Raw genomic sequence first — 25,424 nt, forward strand, 5'->3', positions numbered from 1 at the left:
TCAGGGCACTATCCCCAGAGCTTCGGCATGTATCTTTCTAGAACCAGGAAACTTTCCGAGGTAAACACAAGGCCATTAACACACCAAACAAAACTCACAATTGTCATCCAATACTCAGTTGTATTTCTATTTTGCCAGTTGCACCCTGGATGACAGATCACTTTACCTCTGTGTCTGGCACTGTGACTTTGGACAAGTCCCCTGGGCCTCATTTTTTTGTTTTATGTGCTAAATGGTGATAATTACCCCGGTGTTTCCTCTCCCACAGGAGTGTTGTGAGAATGTGAATAGACTCCCTTGGGAAGGCTGAAAGTGCTATGCGGATGTCGGGGATTATTTTTATGCAGAGATGAGATTTCTCAGAGGTGAAGAAGGTAGAACGTTTATACAACCGTCATCAATGGACAGAGTATGTGTATAAGGGATGCCTGAGGCAGGCAGCCCACATTGCCCCACAGAAAATGGTCCCCAGTGTTGGAGGGATACAGAGACAGAAGCCAAGGAGAAAACCACAGCTTCAGGGATGAAGGCTCACGGCGAGGTCTGTAACCCTTGCCCCTGACAAGCCATCGGTTCTGACCACAAACGACCTCAGCACTTTGGTTCAGTTCGTCCTTCCAGAGCGTCTCAGGTTCTGGTGGCGGTGAGAGAAAGCCTCCAGCCACGCCAGGCCACCATGGTCCTGCACCTTAAACACCACCTCTGTGTTTTAACTCGGGTATGTGACATTTTCCAAAAGTGTTTGCCTTATGAAATCTGGCACATCCTGAATTCTGCATTTTTTTAGTGTTCTGGGTTTTGGGTCTCTGCACGTGAACTGTCAGCCCCCAAAAGGCAAGAGCTAGCGTCATGTGCATTTTGTGTGACCCAGAAAGCCACCGTGGTGCTGTGTGTATGTGCTGGTTACAGCTCAGAGTAACTGCTCAGTGCTGGAGAAAACCCTCCTTTTCCTTGTTGGACAGTGAGCAGAGAACGGGAAGGAATGCCAATCTTACCGTTTTGTTAGTTTACCCTTAGAAGAAAAACATATGCCTTTTAAATGATAAAATTTATATTATAGGGCACCTGGCTTCTCTTCTTGCCATTCTTGTCGAAGTATTTCATAACCCTGACTTCCTTGAAGAATCTGACCTTAGTTTAGAAATCAGAGGCACTGAGGACAGGGGACAGTCGTTTTTGTGGACCTTCCCGCTGGCACAGTTTCAGAGGAAGAGGAACCTGGCCAAGTGGAAATGCAAGATGCAGGGCAACACCAAGGTCTCATCATGACTGGCTGAGCCGGAAGCACAGTTAAAATGGAAAAACGAACACAGCCCCAAGCCGCAGCAATGCATCTGCCGTGTTTTTACCACCTCTCCTGGCATACTGGTCCTGCCACTCACCACCCGCCACTGCCCACGCTGAGCGCTGACCTGAGGGGGGGGCCTCCCGCTGGTGTGCGGGGACCGAGGGCTCCTCGTGACCTGGGCAATCTTCAGGCTCAGTTTCCTCATTTGGGAAACAGGGATGACAACAGTGCCTCTCTCCTGGATTGCTGAGATTAAATGAGATATTGCACGTGAAATGTTTACTACAGTGCCTGGCACACAGTAGGTGCACAGTAAATGTTGGTTGTTTTTGCTGCTAACGTGAGTGATTTATGAAATGCCCCCAGGACTTCAGTAAATGTGCGCAGCATTGGGCAGCAGCCTGGGAGAGGACACATGCAGAGTGGCCTAACTAACTACAAGAGGAAGGAGAGTTACGTGGCCACAGCAAGGCGGACTGGCTGGGGACGGGACGGGGAAGGTGGACACCTGAGTTCCGGTCCTGGGCTGCCAGTCCTACCTGGCGCCTGCTCCCTTTGTCTTGCTGTAAAGGGAGCAGATCTGACGAGTGGTCCCAGCTGTTCCCTTCAGAACACTCAGTCTCTGAGATGCTCCAGGGAAGGAGTCTCATGGACGAGTAAATTTGGGAAACACTGAACTTCTTATCTCCCTCTTAGAGAATTGCAGTGTCTTTAAATGCCCCAAATTAAAGAAAACTGCTTAATATGGTTAAGCTCAAAATTAATGATATCCTTTAACATTCTGTGACTCTAAGGTCTCATAAAACAAACTGTAGAAATTGTTGGACTAGCTGATCCTTTAAGTGCCCTGAGAAGTCTATTTTTAGGTATCGTACAAGGTTAACGCTGCCTTCTTATCTCCCTAATAATAATTCTCTGATTTTCTCGTACTCTGAGCTCCGTCCCGGGTCTGTTTCTTCTCCGTAACAGCAGGGGAACCGTCCTCCAATCTCTCGTTTAGATTTTGCAATATTAAGTGTGTGTGAGATCAGGGCTTCTGAGTCTAACTTCATATAACAAAACAGAGTTATAAAGCTCTCATGAAAAATAAAGGAAATTATCAATATTCCACAGAGGGGATGAAATTGGCACCACAGAACTAGCATCAATAAACAGTCTGCGAATTGAAAATCCACCTGTAAAACTCAGTATGTGGCCATTTAGAGCAACAATGGGTGATAATTACCTTAATACCTGTTTCGTTCTTAGGAGTCAGGATTTCAAGGGGAAAAGGGCAATGATCTAGTTACTAGTAACTTCCTTCAGCTGGAGACACAGTTTTTAATGTTAGGATTTGACTCTAAGCTTATTTAATCATCTTTAAAAATCCGTGGGCCACCAGAACCCCCTGGGGATTTCAGTGACTCTAATCGTCAGGAACCGATACGGGAGGGCGCCAAGGTGGAAGGGGACACGGCAGAGTGCCCGTGGCGGCCCGTGTGACGGAGCACGGGACGCTGCGCTCCGCTCGTCCGTCCGCCGCGTCCTCGGGGCTCGCCGGGAACCGCCTCGCTCTTCTCGTGGAAACTGTCGGAAGCACCGGCTCCGCCGTCGCCTGTGCGATAGGGACAGCGGCCGCTGACACCTCGTGACTCTGGCGGCGGATTGCGTCCGGTCCCTGAAGCTGCCACCCGGCCGGGCTGAGGACGCGTGGGGCAGTCCGGCCGCCGGGGACGGGCCTCACGTGGCCACTAAGTGATTGAAGGAACCAAGCGCCGGAGCCCCGGTTGGCCGGAAAGGCAGGTGGACAGACCGGAAGTGGCGACCCCCGCCGGGCCCCCGCCGCTCTCGGCTCAGCGTTTGGCGCGTGAGCTTGGAACTGCTGATTCCTGTGACTATTATGAACTCAGAGATTGAAGGAATTAAGACACAATATGTAATTTTAATAACATATAACATGCCTTTGCTGACTGAAGCTTGCCTCTCAGAAAAATGGAGGCTTCTCGAAGTTATGTTTCATTGAGCTGTTTGCCCGCCGTTCTCCACAAGGAGAGACCCGCGGCAGCCCCGCCTCCGTGAAGACGCGTGGAAAGAATGGACATTAGACGAGAAACACAGGACAGCCTCGAGTTCTGTCCTTCCTGCTCGCGGGTCTCACCCCCGGGCGTGGGGACCCGGGAGGGCGGAGTAGAGCGCACTGTCGCGCGTGGTCCCCAGGTTCACGCACTGGAGTCCTGGCCCCCAGGACCCCAGAAGGTGACCTTGTTTGGGGGAGGGTTGTGGCAGGTGTAAGACGTTAAGATGAGGTCATTAGGGCCCTAATCCCGCGAGACTGGCGTCGTTCTAAAGGGGATTTGGACGCGGACTCAGGTGCGCGCAGGGAGGTCGCGCAGGTTTCCGCGGTTGAAGCCTCCCCGGGTTGCGGTGCCTCGTTCCGTCCCTGCAAACTCGCGCTGGCGGACACCTGTTGGGTTTTTACCCAGAATCTTGGTTTCTCTCCTCAGAGGCCCTGAGGTGACTCGCTCTTCTATTCCCTCCCGGACTTGCCGAACCATTTTCAGCCCCAGGATTTTTCTGCGGGCGTTTCTTCCGCAGGGTCGCCCGGCTTTTCCTTCCCAGCCATCCCGGTGCCACGAACGGCTCCAGTCTCCGTCACGGCCCCTCGCCGGCAGCCTTTCTCCTCAGGGCGACCGCCCGCCCCTCACAGCCCGGGCCTGCCCTCCGCACCCGGCGCTGCGGTCCGTGCGGTGCGGCGGCCGCTCCTCGCTGTGTCGCTCGCGGACTGCCGCCGCCCCCGACAGCAGTTAGTGTCGCGCAGGACGAGAGCTCCATCGCGACGGCGGAGCCCGCTGAGACAGGAGCGCATTATTTTCGGAAGAAACGCGGACAGCGGCCCCGCCATCCCCGGGTTCGCGTCCACGCCGTCGGCTACCCGCGGTCAGCCCGGCCTGAGGAGAGGTGAGTCCGGCACGGTAGGGCGGTTTAGAGAGAGGCCACAGGCACACGAGTTGATCCCACTAGATTGTTATAATTGTTGTATTTATTGTTATTGTCGCTGATCTTTTTCTGTGCCTAGTTTACAAACGAAGCTTTACCACAGGCGCGTGTGTGGAAGGGGACGGTGTGCGGGTTCAGTTCCTTCCTCGGCTTCAGGCCCCGGGTTAACCCGTCCGTGTGGGCGCGGCGGCGGCGTCCGCTCCCCGCGGGGCCACTGCTGTCGCGCCGCCCTCAGGGGACTGTCGCCCGGGGAGGACGGGATGTCTCCTCAGACCAGCCGTCCTGGCGTCTGCCTTCGCCCCACGCCGGCCCGCGACACCGGGACGCGGCGGCCTGCGGAGGCGGGTTGTGGCGGGGCAGGCGGCGGGAAGGCGACCGTGAGCCGGGGCAGCAGGCGACCCGGAGACGCCGCCCAGCGAGGGTCTGTGATCGGCGCGGTGTCCGTCGTCGCGCCCGTCCCCTCCCGTGGCGTCGCCCCGTGGATCAGCCGCCCGGGCCGGCGGCTCCCCGGCTTCCCGCCTCTCGTTTCGGAACGTGGGTCGCGGGCTCCTTGTGCCCCGAGGGGCTTTGCCGCCCGCCGCGGGGACAGCTCCGAGCCGGGACGCCGCGGGGTCTCGGCGCGTCCCACCTGGCGCCCTGCGCTGGGCTGCGTGTGTGGGTCGCGTGTCCTCGGGGCCTTTCTGCGCCCCCGGCTTTGAGGGGCAAGCTCCAGCCGCCGCCCGTCTTCCATCACATTTGCGTTTTTTCTTTTTTTTCTCTGCGTTTTCTTCCGATTTGCCCAAGTTCGTTAAGCCTCGAGCGTGCGCTGAGCGCCGTGGCCGCGCCGAGGACGCGGGAGACGCTGATGCGTGTGCATGGTCAGGCCTGAGCGGGACCAGCGGGAGACGCCGGCTGCTAAAGTACGCGACGCCGCCCAGTCACGTCCTGGGAAGCTGCGCAGCGTTTTCTCCTCTGAAACTGGGTAGGGAAGGAGCGGCCAGCGTGCTCTGGTAAGAGAAGAAATAAAAACGCTTAAATTCCGCTTTGCTTATTTTGGCACTGGACTTTGCACTTGAGGGGGGTGGTTAAAGTTGTAGATTTGCCGTTCTGCACCCGGGGGAGGAGGAAGAAACCCGGGAGAGGCCTGTCACCGTCTTGCGGAAGCCGTGTCTCTGAACCAGTGCCGCGGTGCCATTCACAAAGTTCCGTCCACCTGGGTCTCAGGTGCGAGTCATGACGCCAGGAAACGCCGACAGCTGGGGGCCCACCTGCCGCAGCCGGCTCCTGTCGCACAGCAGTGATTTCTGTCGTTCTTAGGCCACCTCAGGGCCTGCCCCAGAGGGGGGCCCGGGTCTGGAGACGGGGCCTGTGCACAGTGCAACTCGAGGCGGAATTTATGCCACCTGCTGTGTGGACAGTTTACTCGCTTTGCATCAAGACTGCACCTGTCACAGGGAGCCTGTTTTCCCCTGGATAAGCCTTTTTTTTTTTTTTGCATTTACTGCATTATTTTCGTGATTATTTGTTTACACACCCATCTTTTAGGAAACGACTGTTCATTTTTATGTCTCAGGTGCCTGGTGCAGAAGAGATACAGAAATGTTGGATCAAAGGATGCATCAGGTATTTCATCCACTTCAGAGGGGTCACCACATCAAACGAGATGATATGTTTGAAGACATTTGCAATTTTAAAGGAATATGCAGATAACTAACATGTACTGAGCACTTACGTGGGCCGTGTATCCCAGGCACTCTACAATTTTGTTATTGTAACTTGTGCACATTTCATGAGGAAGCACTTTGAAAAGAAAGAGCAAAGTGGGGCAAGGGGTAATTTTTATTGCTTAGAAATTCTAATTTTATACAAATATAATTATAAGAAGTAAGCAGTCATCCTTAAATTCTGTTAGGGTTTAATAAATTCTTAAGAGATTTCATGTAATTTTCTTGAATCAGTATTGGGCTTGTTTACTAATTTCCCACAATTTATGATCCCTTGAGCTCTGTAGCATTTATTCCTCTTGGACAAGATTTTTATTTGAAAGTCTTTCCTAAGATAATGCATTTGTTTTTGAACTCTCCTCAAGTTTATTTCTAGAGATTTTTAAAAAATACTTAAAAAAATCTTCATGGTTGTTGGTTTCTTTGAAAGTTCGTGCTGCCAAAAAGATAAGTCACATTTTTTTATCTTACACTGAGCAGGCACGAATTTAACAATTGTAGGTACGTGGTAAATAGATGTTCTGTGAAGGATCTGGTGGGCTTTGAGAAGCTGTCTTGAACGGATAGAATAATTAACAGCACCAAGAATGAAATTCTACTCTGTAACCTAATGATTTACTGCTGTCAAGATACTTTACAAGGGCACAGAATTACTTATATTTATAACCCTATGAGCAGGCAGATAATAAACACTCGATATATTTCTACTATTAGATTGACATTTTTGTTTCAACTAGGATGGAAAAAATGAGTTTGTCTGAAGATAGGATTGTGTTAACCTTCATTTCTTTGCAATTTCTCCTTTTTGATAACCTGTTTGATATTTAGTGGCTTTGTGTCTGACATCTGTTTTTTTGGTAGTGACATGATTTGGCCAATAATCAAAGAAAACTCTGCTATGATTTTTTTTAAGGTGAACAAATGAAGACCTTGGTTTTGAACATAAGGTCAAAAAATGTCAAGTACAGATCATTAAATTAAAAGTAACTAAATCAATAGCATTAGGAGGCTAAAAATACTTCTGCTCAATATGGAAAACCAACAGGCTTGTGAAGACATCAGATGAAAAACAGCGTTCACATAATGGAAGAAATTTCAAATAATTCAAAGCACAAATGAGGTGGGGAAGGAGGGAAAAGGGCTGAACCTTGCGTTTAAGGTGGAAGCTGGGAAGAGAAATGTGTAGAACATCCTTTTCTTTGTGACGGCATGAGGACATTTACCAGTGGAAGTTATTAGTGTAGATAGGAGAGACACTGGAGCGTCACTGACGCTGAGCCCTACGTTGTGTGTGACTGTGCCGGAGCTCCCTGTCATGTGTCTCAGCCTGGATGCTCTCTGCAGACCTGGAGAACAGTGGTCACATGGTCACGCAAATTCTGTTTTGGAAAATCATCCCCAACAATCCCGCTGTTCAGGACCAGGGCTTGAGAGTAGGAGGGGCCTGAGGGCCTAGACGGGAGTTTAACTCAACCTAAGTCTTTTAAGCCTCATCTGTATTGTGGGAACGTTGTTGCCCTGACTGTTACCCTTGAGTGATACGTGATAGGCTTACACAGTTAACGGCACGAAGTAAGTGATCAGTGACATTTAATTGTGATGTGGCTGTTGCTTTTGTTCTTTTCTCCTGCTCCTGGCTGCCTAAGGTCCTCACTGCCATGTCCTCCTAGATTCTTTCTCTGGTGTCCTCCTTGGCTCTTACTCTGACGTCCTCCTAGGTCCTTACTGCAGTGCGCTATAATGTCTTCCTCAGTCCTGTACTTTGAAATGTTCCTGAGTTTCTCCCTCACTACGTGTCTCCCAAGGTCTCTTTTGTTGGTTCTTTCTTTTCTCTGCCTAAGTGCAACATTTCTCAAACTGTGGTTCACAGAGGCTGTCATCTGCAAGAGGCTTACATGTGGTTTGGGGAAGTAACTGTGCATGTGAGATGATTATATTTGTAAGAAATGTAAGATAAATATTACACACATTTATGTTCTATTACTCAGTAATCTGATTTTAGTAATTGGGCAAAACACAAATAGGCAAACAAACAGAAATAGAAACAAAGGGTATCTCATCTATAAAAATGCCAGGGAGCTCTGTGGGAAAGCACACATTGCGTTTACCGGCTGTCTGTCTCAGGACAGTCTGTCTGGAGGGGTCCAGCACCTCCCTTGATCTCCACCGGCACCTTCATCCCCGCATAGCCACACCCACTCGCGTGCCCTTCAGGCAAAACAGTGGGCTTGCTGGACAGATCCAGATCCTAAATAAGTCCTTCAGCCCCCTTCCAAAGGGATTGCTGTCTTCCTGCCCCTAGTGTGTAAATTCTGTAGCTCAGAACAGAACCGATCTGTTCCGGTTTTCTCCAGCCCACCACTAGTGGCGTTAAACAGCCTGTTATGCTCACGGTGTTGTGAGCCAGGAGTTCAGGTGGGGCACGGCAGGGATGGCTGGTCTCTGCTCTGTGGTTACTGGAACCTCAGCTGCAGTGGCGTAAATGACTGGAGATGTCAGGGACGGCTTGACTGGTGTCATTTGCTGGGGCCCAGCTCAAGTGTGTTGGCCCCTTGGTCATTCTTGCGTTGCAGCTTCAGGGGCTGGAGTATCTCAGAGGCTTTGTCACTCGCTGCTCTGGCCCCTGGTGTGGGATGGCTGAAAGAGCTGGGGCTGGCCGGGCACTCGCTCCCCAGGCTGACTGCCCGCTGGGCCAGCTTGGGCTTCCCAACACACGGTGGTCTCTGGGGTCCAGGTTCTCCCATCACATCTGGCTTCCCTTAGAGCACGTGTTCCAGAAGGAAGCGGATGCTGCTGTTATCCTAATGCCTGGGCACAGACGTGGGCCAAGTCACTTCTGTCTTCTCCTGTTGGTAGGGCAGTGACAGAACCCGCCCATACTTAGACTGAAGGGACAGAGAATGCACGTCTCAATGAGATACGGGTCAGAGATTCTGTGGTCATTTCAAATACTCACAGAGGCTTTTATTTTTCTTATCATTTTAGTGTATATTTTTGGTTTTGTTCAGTGTCATTGTGTGTTCAAAGTTAATTACATTTTGTTAATTCAATTTAACTACAACAGTTGCTTCATCTTAAGTCCAATTTTGCTGGTCATTCTAATCAAAGAACTCATTGTGTCTCCTAAGTTCCTCTTGGGTTTCCATTAGTCCATTAAACTTCAGAAATCACTCTGTGGCGGCGTTTGTTGAGATAATCTGGTTTATCATGTTCTTCCTACTTTCTTGTTTTTACCTTGTCTTAACCTGGAGGAGGAAATAGTGAATTTCTCACCTTGTGGAGGCAGAGATATGTGTAAGTAGGTGGGATTTGTGGCGTTTTCTGGTTAGTGCTGGGCTGATGGTCACGTGCTTGTGAGACGAGATGGCCGTATGAGCGTAAGGCATTCGGTGACACTGCAGTTATGTCAGCTCTGGGGAGGACACAGGTAAGAGCGAATGAGTTATTTTTCCACTTTTCTGTTGATGTGGGACAAACCACATCAACAGAAAAGCTCTGTTTTAGTGGCTTGAAAGAGCAACAGTTGCGTATCTTGCTCATAAACCTGCAATCAATGATCTAGCCTTGTAGTTACGTATTGTCACTTCTCCCATATTCTGTTGGCTGAGGTGGTCACCAAAGTGTGTCTGGGTTCCAGGAAAGGGACACATCATTTGATGGGAAGAGTGTCAAAATGACATTGTAAAAATTGCATATGAAATGGGAGGTAGTGTCGTGACTCTGATGGGGACGACAACCCACCAGTTATGATCTTTCCTCGAGGAGCTTAGGTGTATTTGGTGGTTGTGCGCTGCATGGCTGTGTAGGGAAGAGACAGGGATATCATGCTGAGGGTGAGCAGGTGTCTTGGGAGTACAGGAGGACACTCATGCTGTGGAGTGACAGGAGATGGCAGCTATAGCTTGGAGGTCAAGAAAGGCTTTGCAGAGGAGGGACGCGCTGGAGATTGGAGGATGAGTGGAGCATGAGAGGGAGGGAGGTCGGCCGAGAGCTGTCGGGTGGAGAGAGCAGCTGGAGTGGAGGAATTGGAGTGAGAATGGGGTCGCTGGGCACCTGTGTGGCAGGAGGGCGGGGTCCCTGGGGAAGTGATAGGATTTAAGGGAGAGATGTGGGTCTGGGATAAGCTGCGCAGGACCCAGGGTGCCCTGTCAGGAGTGTGAACAATGTCATGTGGGCACTATAAAACTATTGCTTTTTTTTGTATTTTTTTTTTATTGAAGTGAAATCCACATAATGTAAAATTACCAATTTTAAAGTGTACAATTCAGTGACATCTAGCACACTCACATTGCTGTGCAACCAACACATCTACCTAGTTCTGAAACATTTTCATCACACCCAAAGAGAACCCTGCACCCATGAAACCGTTGTTCCCATTTCCCAGCCCCTGACAAGCACTGTCTGCTTTCTGTCTCTGTGGATTTACCTTTTCTGAATAGTTCATGTAAATGACATCATCCAATCATATCTGACCTTTATGACTGGCGTCTTCACTGAGCTTAACGATCTTGAGGCTCACATTGCAGCGCGGATTAGTACTCGTTCCTCCTCACGGCTGAAGAACAGCCCATTACTCACAGGCTGTGCACGTCGTGCGTGTAGTGGATGGTCTGCATTTTGTTTATAGATGCGTGTGTTGATGGACGTTGGGGGAGTTGCCACTTCTGGGCTACAGTGAACAGTGCTGCGTGCGCACTGGTGTACTGGGGCTCTGTCTCTGGTTCTCCTGGGTATATACCAGGAGCAGACTTGCTGATTCATATGGTAATTCCACGTTTAGCTTTTTAAAAAATCCCTAAACTCTTTCCACAGCAGTTGCCCCATTTTGTATTGCCCCCAGCAAGGAATGAGGGCCAAAGATTTTTTGAACAGAGGTGTGAACTAGTGACAGTTGGCCCTGGAACAACATGGATTTGAGCTGCGAAGTTCCACCTCTTCCCTGCTTTTCTTCCACCTCTGCCACCCCTGAGACAGCAAGTCCAACCCCCACCTCCTCCTCCTCCTCGCCCACTCAACGTGAAATGAGGATGAAGATCTCCATGGTGATCCACTTCTACTTCATGAATGTTAAGTACATTTCCTCTTCCTCACGATTTGCCTGATAACATTATCTTTCCTCTTGCTTACTTCATTGTAAGAACACAGGATAAAATACACGAACCCACGAAACGTGTGGATCGACCGTTCATGTGATGGGCGAGGCTCGCGACCCACAGCAGGCCATTAGCAGTGAGTGTTGGGGGATCAGAAGTTATGCTGCCCTTGATGGCACAGAGGTCAAACTCTAACCCTAAGCTGTTCCTGGGTCAAATGTGTACCCTTTCTGGGGACAGATTCGAGGGAAGAGGGGACAGGAGGTGGCTGTGCAGTTCACCAGCTGAGGCTGTTCTGCTTGGAACTGGTTTCTGGCAGCGCCAGCCATGCAAGTCTGCGCGCCAGGAGGAAAAGAAATGCCAGGAAAGGTGATGATTTCCACCAAATCACCCCCTAATGAGCACAGTGTTCCTCACTCTGTCCTCCGCCTGTTCCCGCTGCCACCCTCTCTTCTGGGACTGATCTCGCGCTTCAGCTGACACCCCCACGCGCCACCTTACTCCACCGCTGCCAGGTTTGTCTGTGTTTTCTGTTCCCCATCCTGGGCTTCCAGGTTGGCTGCTCACGGTACTGACCTGTGGCCCTGGCTCTGCTCTCCAGGGCAGCCCTGGTGGGTGGACCGAGGAGCGACAGCCGAGATGCCCTTGGCCAAGGCAATGGTGGTGGAGGGGGTTGGATTTGTTTCTCGTGGTCTCTGTGGCACAGAATGACCTGATCCCGTGGCCATAGTCACGGCCACGTGGGGTCTTCACCCACAGCCTCCCAGGAAGCGGGACTTACCCTGGTCAGAAGGGGAACAGGCTTGGGGTGTGACCCGCCCCATGGCCTTGCACAGTCCCACTGGCAGGACATGGTGGGGGGACCAGGTGCCGCAGTGCCCAAGGTGATGAATTCTCAGGCAAGGTGCCTAGCTGAAACAGTCGAAATGGTGACTCTTCTAGGATTTAAAAAGAGAGAGAGATTTATTGGAAAGATAGAGAGGTTCCCAAGTTTGACTAGAGGCTGAGAGACCAGATTTAGGAGGCAGGGACCCTGGGGGCCCAGGAAGTCTCAGGAAGAAGAGCCACGGTAGCAGGTGCAGGGCCACCAGAGGTTACAGGGACGTGCTGTGCCAGGACCACGGCTGTCAAAAGGACACCACCTCCGGCCTCCCCATGGCAGGGTCCTCCAGGAGAGCCGTGGGGCCTCAGCCACACCGACCCCCCGGCCAGGTGGGAGCCTTGTGGGGCGGATAGACGTGGAGCCAGGAGCAGGATGCCAGATGGGAGAGAAGTGACCACGGCTCACCAGTGTGTTTACAGTTTTTCAAAACGCGCTGCACGTCAACAAAGCTTAGGGTGTCAGACACCTGACGTCTCCCCTTTGTAAAGGGAACAGTCTCGATTGATGAAACGACACAAGTCACGCCCCTTTCGCTGCGGTGACTGCCTGCCTTTCACTTCAGACTCACTGTTCCAGGATGGAAGAGGCAGTTAAGTATTTTGATTTTGGTTTTAAAGTACTGTGGGTGGGGATAAATTTGTAAGAAAGAGCAAGTAAGTAGAAATGTTTTTTAAAAGAGGATTGTGTACTCTGAACTGCTCAGTAACGTTTATAACTGGATTGATTGTCTACTCTAAGGTGCTGTCAGATAGAAACAGAAAGGAAAGCTAAAAGAAAAATGAAACAAAGTAAGCCTTTGGAGTCTGGCTGCACTGACCTTAAGTGACTTACTGTTATGTACTGCAAATCAATGCCAGGAAAAAAGACTTGTTAAAACAACATTTTCTGTGGGGTGCTGCGTGTCTAGCTTTTCCTGGTCTGGGCACCAGAATCTTAACAGAAAAAGCCGTGCAGCTGTCTGCATTGTGTCCAGGGTGCTACGTGGAACCTCATGCAGGGAGCAGAAATTCTGCTGAGGACGAGGGAGGCTGCACAGTGGGAGGAGAATGGCACGTGTTATACAGGCATAAGTAATCATGATGCGGTATTAGTAGGTGATATTTATTGAGTACGTACTATGTGCTGGGCCTGTTGCTGGCATGTTACATGTGTTATTAATACAGCCACACAGTAGGGCTAAGTCTATTATCCCCTTTCCTAGAGGGAAACCGAGTCAAGGCAGATTGAGTTCCTGAGGTTATGCAGGCAGGAGGTGAAGGGGCTGGGCTCTGAGCCAGGCAGTGCCCTGGGCACTATTTCTTGGGAAAGCAAATGTAATGGAAACAAAAATGTGTTAATTTTGGGAAAACATCTGGGGTCCAAACTTAAATGAAATTTACATAAAAAGGGCAAAGTGGGGAGATTTGGGATGGCTGGGAAGGTAGCTTCTGTAGTCGCCAACTTACTCACCTGTGTTCTGCTGTCTTAGGAAACCATAACAATCTCTGTCTCTCTCCCTCTCTCTCTCTTTTTTTATAGCAGAATTTTCATTTTCTAACTTTTTTTTATTTCAGCATATTATGGGGGCACAAATGTTTAGGTTACATATATTGCCTTTGCCCTGCCCAAGTCAGAGCTTCAAGTGAGTCCATCCCCCAGACAGTGCTCACCGCACCCATTAGGTGTGAATATGCCCATCCCCTCATCCCCCTCCCACCAGCCCAACACCCCATGAATGTTACTACTATGTGTGCACTTAAGTGTTGATCAGTTAGTACCAGTTTGATGGTGAGTACATGTGGTGCTTGTTTTTCCATTCTTGTGATGCTTCACTTAGTAGAATGGGCTCCAGCTCTACTCAGGATAATACAAGAGGTGCTAGATCACCACTGCTTTTGTGGCTGAGTAGAACTCCATGCTATACAGATACCACGTAACAATGTCTTAACCCAATACGATAGGTCCTGCCCGTTTCATCTTAAAGATGGTGCTGGGAGGCAGGAGCGCTGTGGATTAATGCTCTGCCTCCACTCCAAGGAGCTTATGATCTTGTCAGAAGTAGAAAGTCCTTCACTGTGAAATATTGAAATGTGTGGGGATAGTAGAGATAGTGAACGCTCCGGACTTTCAGAGCCGGAAAAGCTTCCTAATGGAGGGGTATTGATCCGGACCTCAAAGGACAGGACTGGCTTGGCTGGTGAGTGAGGAGCAGACGGGGTCACAGGAAAGGGGAGCAGAGAGAAAGGGCCGGGGGGCACCTGCAGGAAACACACGTCCATGGTGAACAGCAGGGCTATGTCCCGTGTGGCAGGAACAGGACCCTCGTGACTCAGAAGGGGTGTAGGAAGTGTGCATCTAGCGCTGGTGGTCGAGGGGGGGGAGCCTCCTGAGGGAGGGACCCGCACATGTGCAGTGACCCATGGCTCGAGGCCAGGTGGGAGGACTGCTGGGAGGAAGCGCTAAATAGGGACACGGTTTAAAGGAACACACCCAGGAGAGCACGGCTATCGAGGTGCAGGTAGGGCATTCTAGTTCAGAAAATAGTGGCTGGTGCTTACAGTGTGAAAGCACTGTGTTAATGTGTTGTGATATGAAAACATGAAGGAGATCTGGCCTCTGCCCTAGAAGTTTGCAGTCACATGGTTGGGGTAAGATAAGTACACAGTAAGTAAACCTTTATGCAATCAAGTAAAGGCACGATGGCACTCCAAGTGGAAGTAGCAAAGGTAGTGAAGGAGCTAGTTTGGGAGAGATGGTATATTGATCTCTGCACATCGCTGGCAGGTAATGGCAGAGGTGGTGCTCAGGGAGCAGGCAGAGACACAGGCTGTGGGCAGAGGGCAGTCCAAGGACAGAGGTCTGAAAGCTGTCCTCAGGGAGGTGTTTGTGAAACTGCATGAGTGGGTGAGTTCTTTGATCAAAAATTTATACAGGGACAAGTTGCAGCCTGAGCCTTGGGAATGTCCACAGCTTTAGGCCAGAGGGAGAGGTGAGGCAAAGGGTGCTGAAGAGGCTCTGCCCAGGACAGTGGGAGTTGGGGAGGTGACTTGGGGATGAAGGGAGCTCTCGGGGTTCACAATGACCATGGGGATGGGTGCTGAGGAAAGCTGGAGTTGCTGGCGCTCAGGAGACCAGTCATAGCCAGATCACAGGGGGGTCAGGAGGGAACACAGGCAACAGACCTAAATATTTGTTCCCAAACGCTTGTGAGTGTCTTCTGTGTGCAAACTCTTATGATAGTGTTATTGGGAACACGACAGCAATTAACATAGCAGCCCTCTGCGAGGGCTGTACAAAACACTCACACAGATAACCATAACATACGGCTTTCAGTGAGGAGTGAGAAAGCAAGTGCAGGTTGTTGTTGAGGTTCAGAGGAGGGAAATGCTGCCCTGAACTTGGGAAGATGAGAGAGGTGGAAAGGGAGGCAAAGAGGATCAGGAGATGGAGCGTGCAGGAGATGGAATGGAGTCAGCCCATCTAGGTCATGGGATTTGCATGCACAGAGATGGTGGGACAGGATCTGAAGTGACTGGATTGGAGGGGCTGATACTGGGGGTTGCAAAGAATAAGACGTGTGTGACTGCCAAGCGGGTGGGTGTGAGAAAGGCAGTGATGGGTAGCAGACTGTGGTGGTGAGACAGGGCCAGGCTGTGGAGGCCCCTGCTCTCCTCCACAGCAAACATGCTGAGCGAGCAGTGTGGGTTCACACACACGCACACACATGGTAGCTTCACTGATGCATAGTTTATGTGAAATACATCTCACGCCACTGGAGTTTTGATAAATGTAAATTCTGCAGCTACCACCATAATAAAACCCTAGAACCCTTGCATCACCCCCGAAATTCCTGTATGTCCCTTTGTGGTCAATTCCTGCCCCAATGATCTCTTTCTCCTTCTGTAGTTTCACGTTCCTGGGATCTCGTGTAAGCAGAACCACACAGTGTGCCATCTTCCACGTCCCTGCTTTCAGAGGCGTGGTCCCACAGTGAGATTCATCTACATTGCTGGGTGTATTAATAGTTCGCTTGTTTTATTGCTGAGTAATATTTCATTGCATGGTTACACTATATTTTGTTTATTCACCAGTTGATGGATATTTGGGTTATTTCCAGTTTTTTGTTATTATGAACAATCCTATTATGAGCATTCACATAAAAGGTTTCATATGGACATATTTCTTCATTTTTCTTGGGTAGATGCCTAGAAGTGGGGTTGATGGGTCTGTTGGTAAGTGTATGCTTAACTTAATGATAAATTGCCAAAACCATTTCCATTTTCTAAACCTAGCAGTAATGTATGTGTATTATTTCATCAGTTAAAGTTTTATAAATTTTATTGATCTTTCAAAGAACCATTTCTTGGGTTCATTGATTTTTATCTATTGCTTTTCTGTTTTCCATTTCATTGATTTCTGCACTATCTCAATTATCTCTTTCCTTCTTACTTTGGGTTTAATTTATTCTTCTTTCCCTAGCTTCTTAAAATGAAATTTTATAGCACCTATTATAGACTTTCCTGTTTTCTAATGTAAGATTTTAGTGATTAATTTCCCTCTAAGCACCACTTTATCTGCATCTCACAAATTTTCATATGTTGTGTTTTCATTTTCAATTTGTTCAAGATATATTTTCTCTTTTGACCTGTTGGTTATTTATAAGCCTCTTGTATAATTTCCACATATTTGTGGCTTTACCAGAATATTTTTTCTATTTTAATTTAAAATTTGACTCCACTGTGATCAGTGAACATACTCTATGATTTCAGTCTTGGTAAAGGTGTTGGGACTTGCCTTATGGCCCAGCGTATGGTCTGTCCTGGTGAATGTTTCAGGTGTGTTTGAGAAGAATGTGTACTTTGCTGTTGCTGGGGAGAGTGTTTTCCACATATCAATTGTTTGGTAGTGTTGTTTAAGCCTTTCATAGTCTGACTAGTGTTCTGTTTACTTGATCTATGGATTATGAGAGAGGAGTAATGAAATATCTAGCTATAACTATTAATATTTGTCTAGTTATTCTTTCAATTCTGTCAGTTTTTGCTTTGTGTATTCAGAGTCTATTATTAGGTGCACGTGTGCCTAAATTATTATATATTTCTGCTACATTTAGCATTTTATCATGAAATGTACCTCTTTGTCTTGAGTAATATTCTTTAGCTTAAAACTGTTTGATATTACCATAGTCTGGCTCTCTCATATGTACAGTTTGCACCATTTTGCTTTTACTATTTTTGTATAATTGAATTTAAAATGTGTTTTATGTAGACAGCATATAGTTAGATCTTGCTTTTAGATCCAGTCTGACAATTTCTGCGTTTTGATTGAAGTGGCTAGTACATTTATATTTAATGTATTTATTGATGTCATTGAATTCATGTCTGCCATTTTGCTCTCATGTTCTTCCTCCTTTTGTGTTAAATATTTAAGTAGAGCATTTCAATATCTCTATTGATTTCTAAGCTATATTTCTTTGTGTGCTTTCCTTTTTTATTATTTTGTCATTGCTCTAGGGGTTAAATCAGTATTTTTAACTTACCACAATCTACCTCAAATGAACATTGACTTTCTTCTGGTAAAATATAGGCACTTTGCACTGGGTTAGCTTCATTCCCTCCTCCCTTTCTCTGCTGCTATTGATATATATAAACACACACACACACACACACACACACACGTACATACATATACACACACACATATATGAATATATGTGTATGTTGTATAACATCAGTATGTGTAACATTAGAATTGAAATACATATATACACACATACATACATACACATTCACACACATATTCTGTATGTTAAAATCCAGCAACACAGTATTGTATTTTTTCTTTAAACATTCTTTTAAAGAAATTAAGAGACAAAAGAAAAATATATATTCTTATACATTTATACACATAATTACCATTTCTGGGGTGTTTTTTCTTTTCCATGGTTCTGAGTTCCTGCCTGGTGTCATTTTCCTTCAGCTCAGAGGACTGCCATCATTACTTATAGTGAAGTTCTATTGGTTGTTGTACATCTCAAAATGTTTTAATTCCACTACCATGTTTGAATGATAGTTTAACTGAGTATAGAATTCTTGGTTGAGAGTTTTATTCTTTTTGCACTTTGAATATGTTATTCTCATGTCTTCTGGCCACCTCTGTTTCTGGTGAGAAGTTAGCTTTACATCGTATCTTTGTTCCTCTCTATGTGATGTGTCATTTTTATCTTACTGCTTTCAAGCTCTCCTGTTTATCTTTGACTTGGCAGCAGTTTGACTACAGTGTGTTCAGGTGTGGTTTTCTTACTGTTTATCCTACTTGGGTTTGATGAGCTTCTTGGATCTGTAAGTGAGTGTTTTTTTTCCACCAAATTTGGGAAGTTTCTGTACAACATTTCTTCAAATATTTTTCCACCTTCTCTCTACTTCTGGGGCTCCAATTGCATGTATGTTGGTATGCATACCATTGCTCCACAGGTTCTGAGGACGTTTTCATTCTTCTTCGATCTTTCTTCTCTCTATTCTTTGACTTGAATGTTTTTTACTGATCTTTCTTCAAATTCATTGATATTTTTCTTCTGCCACCTCATAGCTGCCGTTGAGTCCATCCAGTGAAATTTTTGTCTCCTGTTTCCATGACTACAGACCTACCCCCCCCCACCTTCAGCTGGTCTTTCCATGAGCACTTGCTGTTGGAAATGGGTTGTGAGGGCTTCTGGGGAGCAGCTGGGCATTCAGCGCAGCCCCCTCTTCACACGGCAAGAGCAGCCTGGTTTACAGTGACCTTGGAGGTGGCAGACGACAGAAGTCTCAGGTGTGGGGGAAAGGGGGAGATGGGCATGGGGTCCCACCTGCCCCAGCTTTCTCCTTCCAACCCTGGCACCCGCTCCCTCTGCAGCTGTTCTCAGACAGTCTGGAGCTCTGGGTTTGGACCTAGACCATGTTGAGCGTTACCCGAGAGAGAGCAAGGACCCTTCCTGTAACCACAGAGTGTTCCTGCTGACAGCAGGCAGACACTGCGAGCCTCTTATTCTGCAGACGGGCAACTGAGGCCAGGAACGTGGACTGCAGCGCTGGCTGTGAATCTCACACCCACCCACACCCCCAGCATGGCTATGTCCAGCAACAGAGGGAAAGATTGGTGCTGTCTGAACACAGCTAGAGTCTAGCTTGCTCTGGGGTTTGAGGCTGCCATTTGTAAATGTACTTGTAGAAAAAAAACTATTCCTTCAAAAAGGTACAAGCTAGAGTGAGCAAAATGAGAGAGCTGGGCAGCACCTGCAGCTGTGGGTGATTTTTGAGAAAAGGATGTGTCTTTTGTTGTAGTACAAAGTGCTGATATCACCTTGAAGGATAGAGTACAAACGAAATCAGCCACTGGGAAGTTGCTAAGGAATAAACGAGGCCCTGACCTTCCCACATCCCCAGATCCTGGCCAAGTGACAAACGTGGAGATGGCCTGTGGGGCCATGAAATCTCACGGCCAGTGGGGACTTGAGGGGTGAGTACTTGGTCCCACTCCCGTCTGATGCTGGAGGCTGCGCTAGCTCAGGTGTTGCTCAAGGTCTTTTGTTGAGGGGAAATCCATCTACTGCCTTCTAAAGTGGATGATTTTGTTCCCAGGACCTACCAGAAGTTTCCACTGAATCCCAACTTGCCCTTTACTGGCAAGACAGGAGACCCACATGCCAAGGAGAGGAAATGGTGCCCGTTACCTGACACCTTTCCCATGCACACCTGCTTTGAGATGACAAATTCTGCAAGTTCCTTTTTGCTGAGAGCAAAGCAATGATTTCCTACCTGCAGGAAGTCAAACCAGCACCTCAGCAACACACTTTTAAAGATTGTACCTCTAATATTCATTTAATTGAATTTTTCATATAATAATATTCTTTTTCATATTTTAAAGCTATAGTTAAGAACGTAGGTGTAACTTGGGTTGTTTGCTGGCATAAACCTGTGGTGGGCCTGAGAGTATTTGGTTGAAGATGGAAAACAGACTGCAGATAAAGGCTGTTATTGAGGGAACGTTGGTTTTACTTGTTTCAAGAAAAAATATATATTATCCAACATGGTGGTGTTTGCATATTCATTTCCTTGACAAATAACAAAGTTCTTGAAAACACCATTTCTTTGGGCTGTTTGATCACTGTAGCTTAAAAGATTGGAAACCTGCAGGCTCTGAACTGAAGATGCAGATCTGACCAGAAAATCCAATTTTATATAACTCAACAAATTTGATTTGACTCAGGGAGGGCCACTCCGTATGGGGTAGACAGGCAGGTAGGTGGGCCGTCAGCTTCAGCCTCAGGGAACTTACCATAGTCGGGGGTCTAACAGGCAGCACCAAAAGCAGGGGCCAGAAAGAACAGACATGAGAGTGTCCCATGAGAGGTGAGAGGTACAAAAGGACGAGTTGTAAGGCTTTGACTCAGAACCTGGGCTGGGGCCGTGGAGAGCAGCATCCCGCCAAAGTCCATCTAATGTCACCTCAGTTCTTTGCTTTCTTCATTGGTTGTGAGAGTAAAAAAATTATATTGGAGAGTTCCTACTTCTTCACCTTGAAGAACTTCCTAGAAGCCCAAAATGGCACTTCCCCGCCTGTCTGATGCATAATCACCAACTCGCACTGATTCTCATATTGACCTTCAAACATGAGAGCAGCCCGGGATGGCAGAGGCTCCTCCACAGCTTGGGCGCGAGGAGGCAAACGTTACCCCGTCTTCCTCCCAAACAATCTTAGAGTGAGATGAGGACTTTGAGCTCCGTGCCATGTAAGAGGTGTCAGCCTACTAACGTCTCTGTTATTCTTTTTGACACAGTTGGGGTTTCTTTATGAAATCAAAGCTTATTTGAGGCTTTTCATTGGGATGTCCTACTGGCATCCCATAAAGTTGAAGCCTGCATTGAGGGTCACTTTCCTTTTTATGGTAAACTCCTTTAAAGTCAATCCGTATTTTGGTAACATGTGCCATGGTCAGAGTGTCCTTCCACAACTGAGAACCAATAGGAAGTTTTGGGAGAGGAGGTTTGGCAGAGGAAGTTGGTAGAGGTGGGATGGATTTGAGCAGCACCTAGCAATTTACGGCAGAAGACAATTATCCACAAGTGGAAACACCAGACACTTCCAAACAGTGGCACTTTTGGTGAGAAGTTGAAAACCGACAGTGTGGAGGTGTGACATAGTGCTAAACTGTCTGTTAGAATCACCATGTCCCTTCAGAATGGTGGGAGCTTCCTCGTGGAGACACTGCTTCTGTGCAACGTGTCAGGTCTGAAAATCCTGAGTAAACACTCTTCTGCCTTTGACAGACCTTAATGTTGTTACTAGAATGTTGGGACTCGGTGGAGAATGTAAAACAAGATGGAAACAGCTAAGTCTCACACAAACTTGTGTTTGGGACAGTGCTTGCAAAAGAGTGGAAAAGAGGCAAGTGGCTTAAAAATCCTGTAAAGAATTATAGATGGTGTGGGATGTGTGTGTGTCTGTGTCTGTGTGTCTGTGTGGGCATGTCTGTGTGTGTGTCCTATGTGTATGTGTGTGTGTCTGTGTGTATATCTGTGTGTGTCTCTGTGTGTCTCTGTGTGTCTCTGTGTGTGTGTATGTCTGTGTGTCTCTGTGTCTATGTGTGTCTCTGTGTGTGTGCACACCCATGCGTGTGTTCCCCGCACACCCCGTCCCCGCCCGCAGTGTGCTGTGTGCACTCAGGGAATCCCAGGGCATGCTCATTACCCGGGGCGTGCCGGCGACAGCACAGCAACGCAGCAAGCATCCACCTGCTCCGGAGGTGTCTTTTTCAAGCGAGTTCAGCTTACCTCCGCTCCTCTTAGTTTCCTTTGCCTAATTGCAGGTGATGATTCAGAAAAGCCTTCACCTGCTTCTCCCGGCTTTCATCTTCCGCAGACAAAGCGGGCCGGGGCCTGGGCCTTGATCTGTGGCGCACTCAGGGCCTGGTATTAAAGGGGCTGGATCACCCCAGGGCTTTTAAGGGTTTTTGGGTTAAATTGAGGAACATGTATAATAAATTGAAGCTTTGTTGTTTGGCAGATTTTTTATATTTGTTATTCTTTTATCAGTGAAGAGATGGGGGTGCATTTCCCCTTCCCTCCCTCCCACGGCTCAGATCTGCCTTGGCATTCGTGATGCACTGGGACGGGCTTGGCCAAGCAGATATTTTCTCTGTGTTTCTGTTTCTTAAAGAAGAGCCCTACATCCAGTACCCAAGTGTCCAGATGGTCAGTGTTAAAGTCTCAGGGCTCGGGGGGCGGCACCTGGGGGACCACTGCAGTTCGCCAGGTCTGCAGAGCTCTGGGGCCCGTGGCGGGGCTGGCCCGGCCAGGCCCGCTTCTCAGCGCCCAGCTCCCTCTTGTGCATGACAGATGCTCAGCAAACTCCTCTTTGTTGGACACTGGACAGTCACTCATTTCTGTCTATAGTTTTCTTATTTGTTTCTTTGGAATTTTGTTTTGTTCAAAGCAGAACTGAGTGAATTAACCAAGTATGCATATTGTTCTTAGGAACCACTTGCCTTGGAGAAGCACCACACATTAGAAATGCAAAACGTACACAACCCCTAAAGTATTAAATCTACCAATAATCTGCATCAGACAAGCTTGCCTGGGTCTGTGAACATGCTGGTTCTGATAAGATGGCACAGCTCCCGCTTTCTATGTGGAAAGGGCCGTTGCATAGACTGTAGAATGACAGGTGTGTGTGTGATGTGCTTGTACGCATCGCTGTATTCGTTTTGGAGTGGGAGGAAGGAAACATTTATCAAATACTTTCTTGTTCTTTTTATTCCAGTGAGTCAACTCTTTCGCTCAGCAGTGTGTGAACAAAGCACAGAACATACAGGAAGGTTGTGTTGACTTTGTCTTCAGTCCTCACTGCTCTCCTGGGTTGGGGTGATCGGACTCTGCCCGTACTTGCTAAAATGCTTGACTCTGTTTAATTCTTTGTAAATAAAACAGAGTTCCCCTCCCCCACACTGGCTTATTTCTGCAGTTTCATTCACTGCTACGTTCAGTCTAATCACATCTCTTGGAAATAATATGAGAAAGTTATGCTGCTTTACTCCATCAGATTTAATAAGTTTGGATGCTTTCCAAGTACCAGGCATTAATCACACTTAAACCCAGGCCTTCACAGTTCATCCACCCGGAGTATTCGTGTCAGAGACATAAAACAATCTGCTCTAATGCCCACAGTCCTCTTTAAATTGAGCACTCGCCTCATGTTAATAAAACTCACTTTGTACTGAGGGCCTGGGGGAGGTTTAGGGGTGGGGACTTTTATATCATGTAAAGCGTTTCATGGGTGAGTTTTCCTTTCCTATAGTTTCTAAACCAGTCGTAAGGATTTGCAGGATTATATGAAAAGCATTATGCACTCAGGTAGGCCTGGAAATAGGAAGAATTAGCCATACCTTGCGGCACCTGGTTTGCTTACATCAAAGAGGAGCAGAGACTGGTCCTTCCGACGTGACAGCCTCTCCATCCCGGGGTTTCCATCCTGGGATGACCACGAAAGTGGACACTGCCACCCGCCCGGTTCCCAGCGCTGGGTGTGATGTTTCTGACTGCACAGGCTGCCGCGGTAGGAGGTGGGGGCTGAGGGGAAACGGACAGACACTGAAACAGAACTCACTTTCTCCGCCTCCAGACACGCCTGGTCTGCTCGTTAGGTTGGTTTTGCCGAGTTCCTTTAAAACGGAACGTTCATGGACTCCCTCCACCGCCACGAAGAGAATGCTTTCTAGAACATTTGTCTTTGTTTTGTTTTCGCGTGAATGTCTTCATGTGGTAGCAGGGTTATTTGAATATTGAACTGGAGTGACAAAAGTTTCATTTGTTAGTATTTAGCTGCAGATTCTACCATGTCATGGGCAGAAATTTGCTCAGGCGGACAGTGACCACTGAGCGCATACCTAGTGGCAGCGGGTGGCACTCCCTGGCGCTGTGCAGACCGCCGCATTGCTTCTGTTGCTCGGTCAACAGACGTGGTCACTGTGGGTTGCCTACCGGGCTGTGAAGTAGAAATGTGTGTTGGACCACGCACTTGGTACTTGCGTCCTCTAGGAAGTGCAAGAGAGCTTACGTGCTCAGTCTCTGATGCAGACGCTGGACACGCTAGGTGTGGAGCTGCGGCTCTTGGGTTAAAAACCACCAAGCGACATGGGGCAGTGGCTGAGTGTTGCTGAGTGGTGTGTGCAGTTGAGGAACTCAAAGATGTTCTGAGGAGGGACAGATGCGACTCCGGCAGCTGGAAGGCAAGAAAGGGAAGGAGCCGCCCTCGGCCCTGTCTGATTTCAAAGTCCCTGCCCCTCACTGTCCACAACCCCTGGACCCTCCACAGGGCTCAGCACGGCCCCCAGTTGGTCAGCACATGCCCCTGCTGCTGGGGGGGTTCTGGGGAGTGCACGTGCACGTTCTTTATCCCTGGATGAAGATTACACGTGCAAGATAGTCCAGCCTCTATCTGAGAATGCGATAAACTACCCGGGCTGAACGAGGCACACAGACACACAACAAGTGAGAAAACTCTGACACGACAGGGCGAGTTCTAATCCTGTGGCAAGCGATGCACATAAGGCAAATTAGATCGCTGTGCCGTTGCCTTGTTCTTCTTCTCCATAATCCGCACAGAAAGAAATCCATCTTTAGACAACCTGGCTCACATAAATGGAAGTTACTTGCTTCAATTGTGTGAACATCTGAAATTAGGTATTAATGGTCTGAACTCAAAATATGTTTAGTTGGGGTTGCCTCCATTTATCTATTTATGACAAATCATAAGTGAATACATCCATGTATTTTATTTGTGTGAAAACTAAGTACTTATTTGAGATATACATGGGAGCCAGTACCTTGCAGTAAAGGTTGGCAGCATGCCTTGCAATGCTGGTGCTGGGAGGGGGACTCACGGGTCCTAGGAAGCTTACAATTTCGTATGGTAGCTGCAGTCTTTCCTGAAAATGTCTTAATTCACACGACATCAGATTGTGAAATAAGCTGCATCATGCGATTCATTCCTTAGACACTAATTTAAGACGTATTTGCTGAGTGCCTGTTATGAGCCAGGCCGTCTTCCAGATGTCAAGGAGAGAGGAGAGCATGAGACAGACGGTTCCTGCTCTCAGGAGCTTGCCTTCTACCAGGAGGGAAGAAGAGAAAATAGTAACAAAAGAGTCAATACGGGCTGGGACTGACAAGCGCTATGAAGACATGAGTGTCGGTTGCTACTTAATGTGGTCAGAGAAGGCCCCTGATACAGGACATTCGAGCAGAGGCCTGAATATAGCAAACAAGGCAGCTGTGGTGGTATCTCGTGGAAAGAACATTCTAGAAGGAACAAAGTGCAAAGACCCTGATGACAGAGTACATGTGGTGTGTTCAGGGGACGTCTATTGTTCTCCTTCAGCATATATGTATACATGTATATATATATATTTTGGCTTAAAACACTATTTATTAGGTTGTGATTCTGCCAGTTGGCAGTTTGGGCTGGGT

The sequence above is a fragment of the Lemur catta genome, chromosome 11, assembly GCF_020740605.2.
Source record: "Lemur catta isolate mLemCat1 chromosome 11, mLemCat1.pri, whole genome shotgun sequence".
In the NCBI taxonomy this organism is placed as follows: Eukaryota; Metazoa; Chordata; class Mammalia; order Primates; family Lemuridae; genus Lemur; species Lemur catta.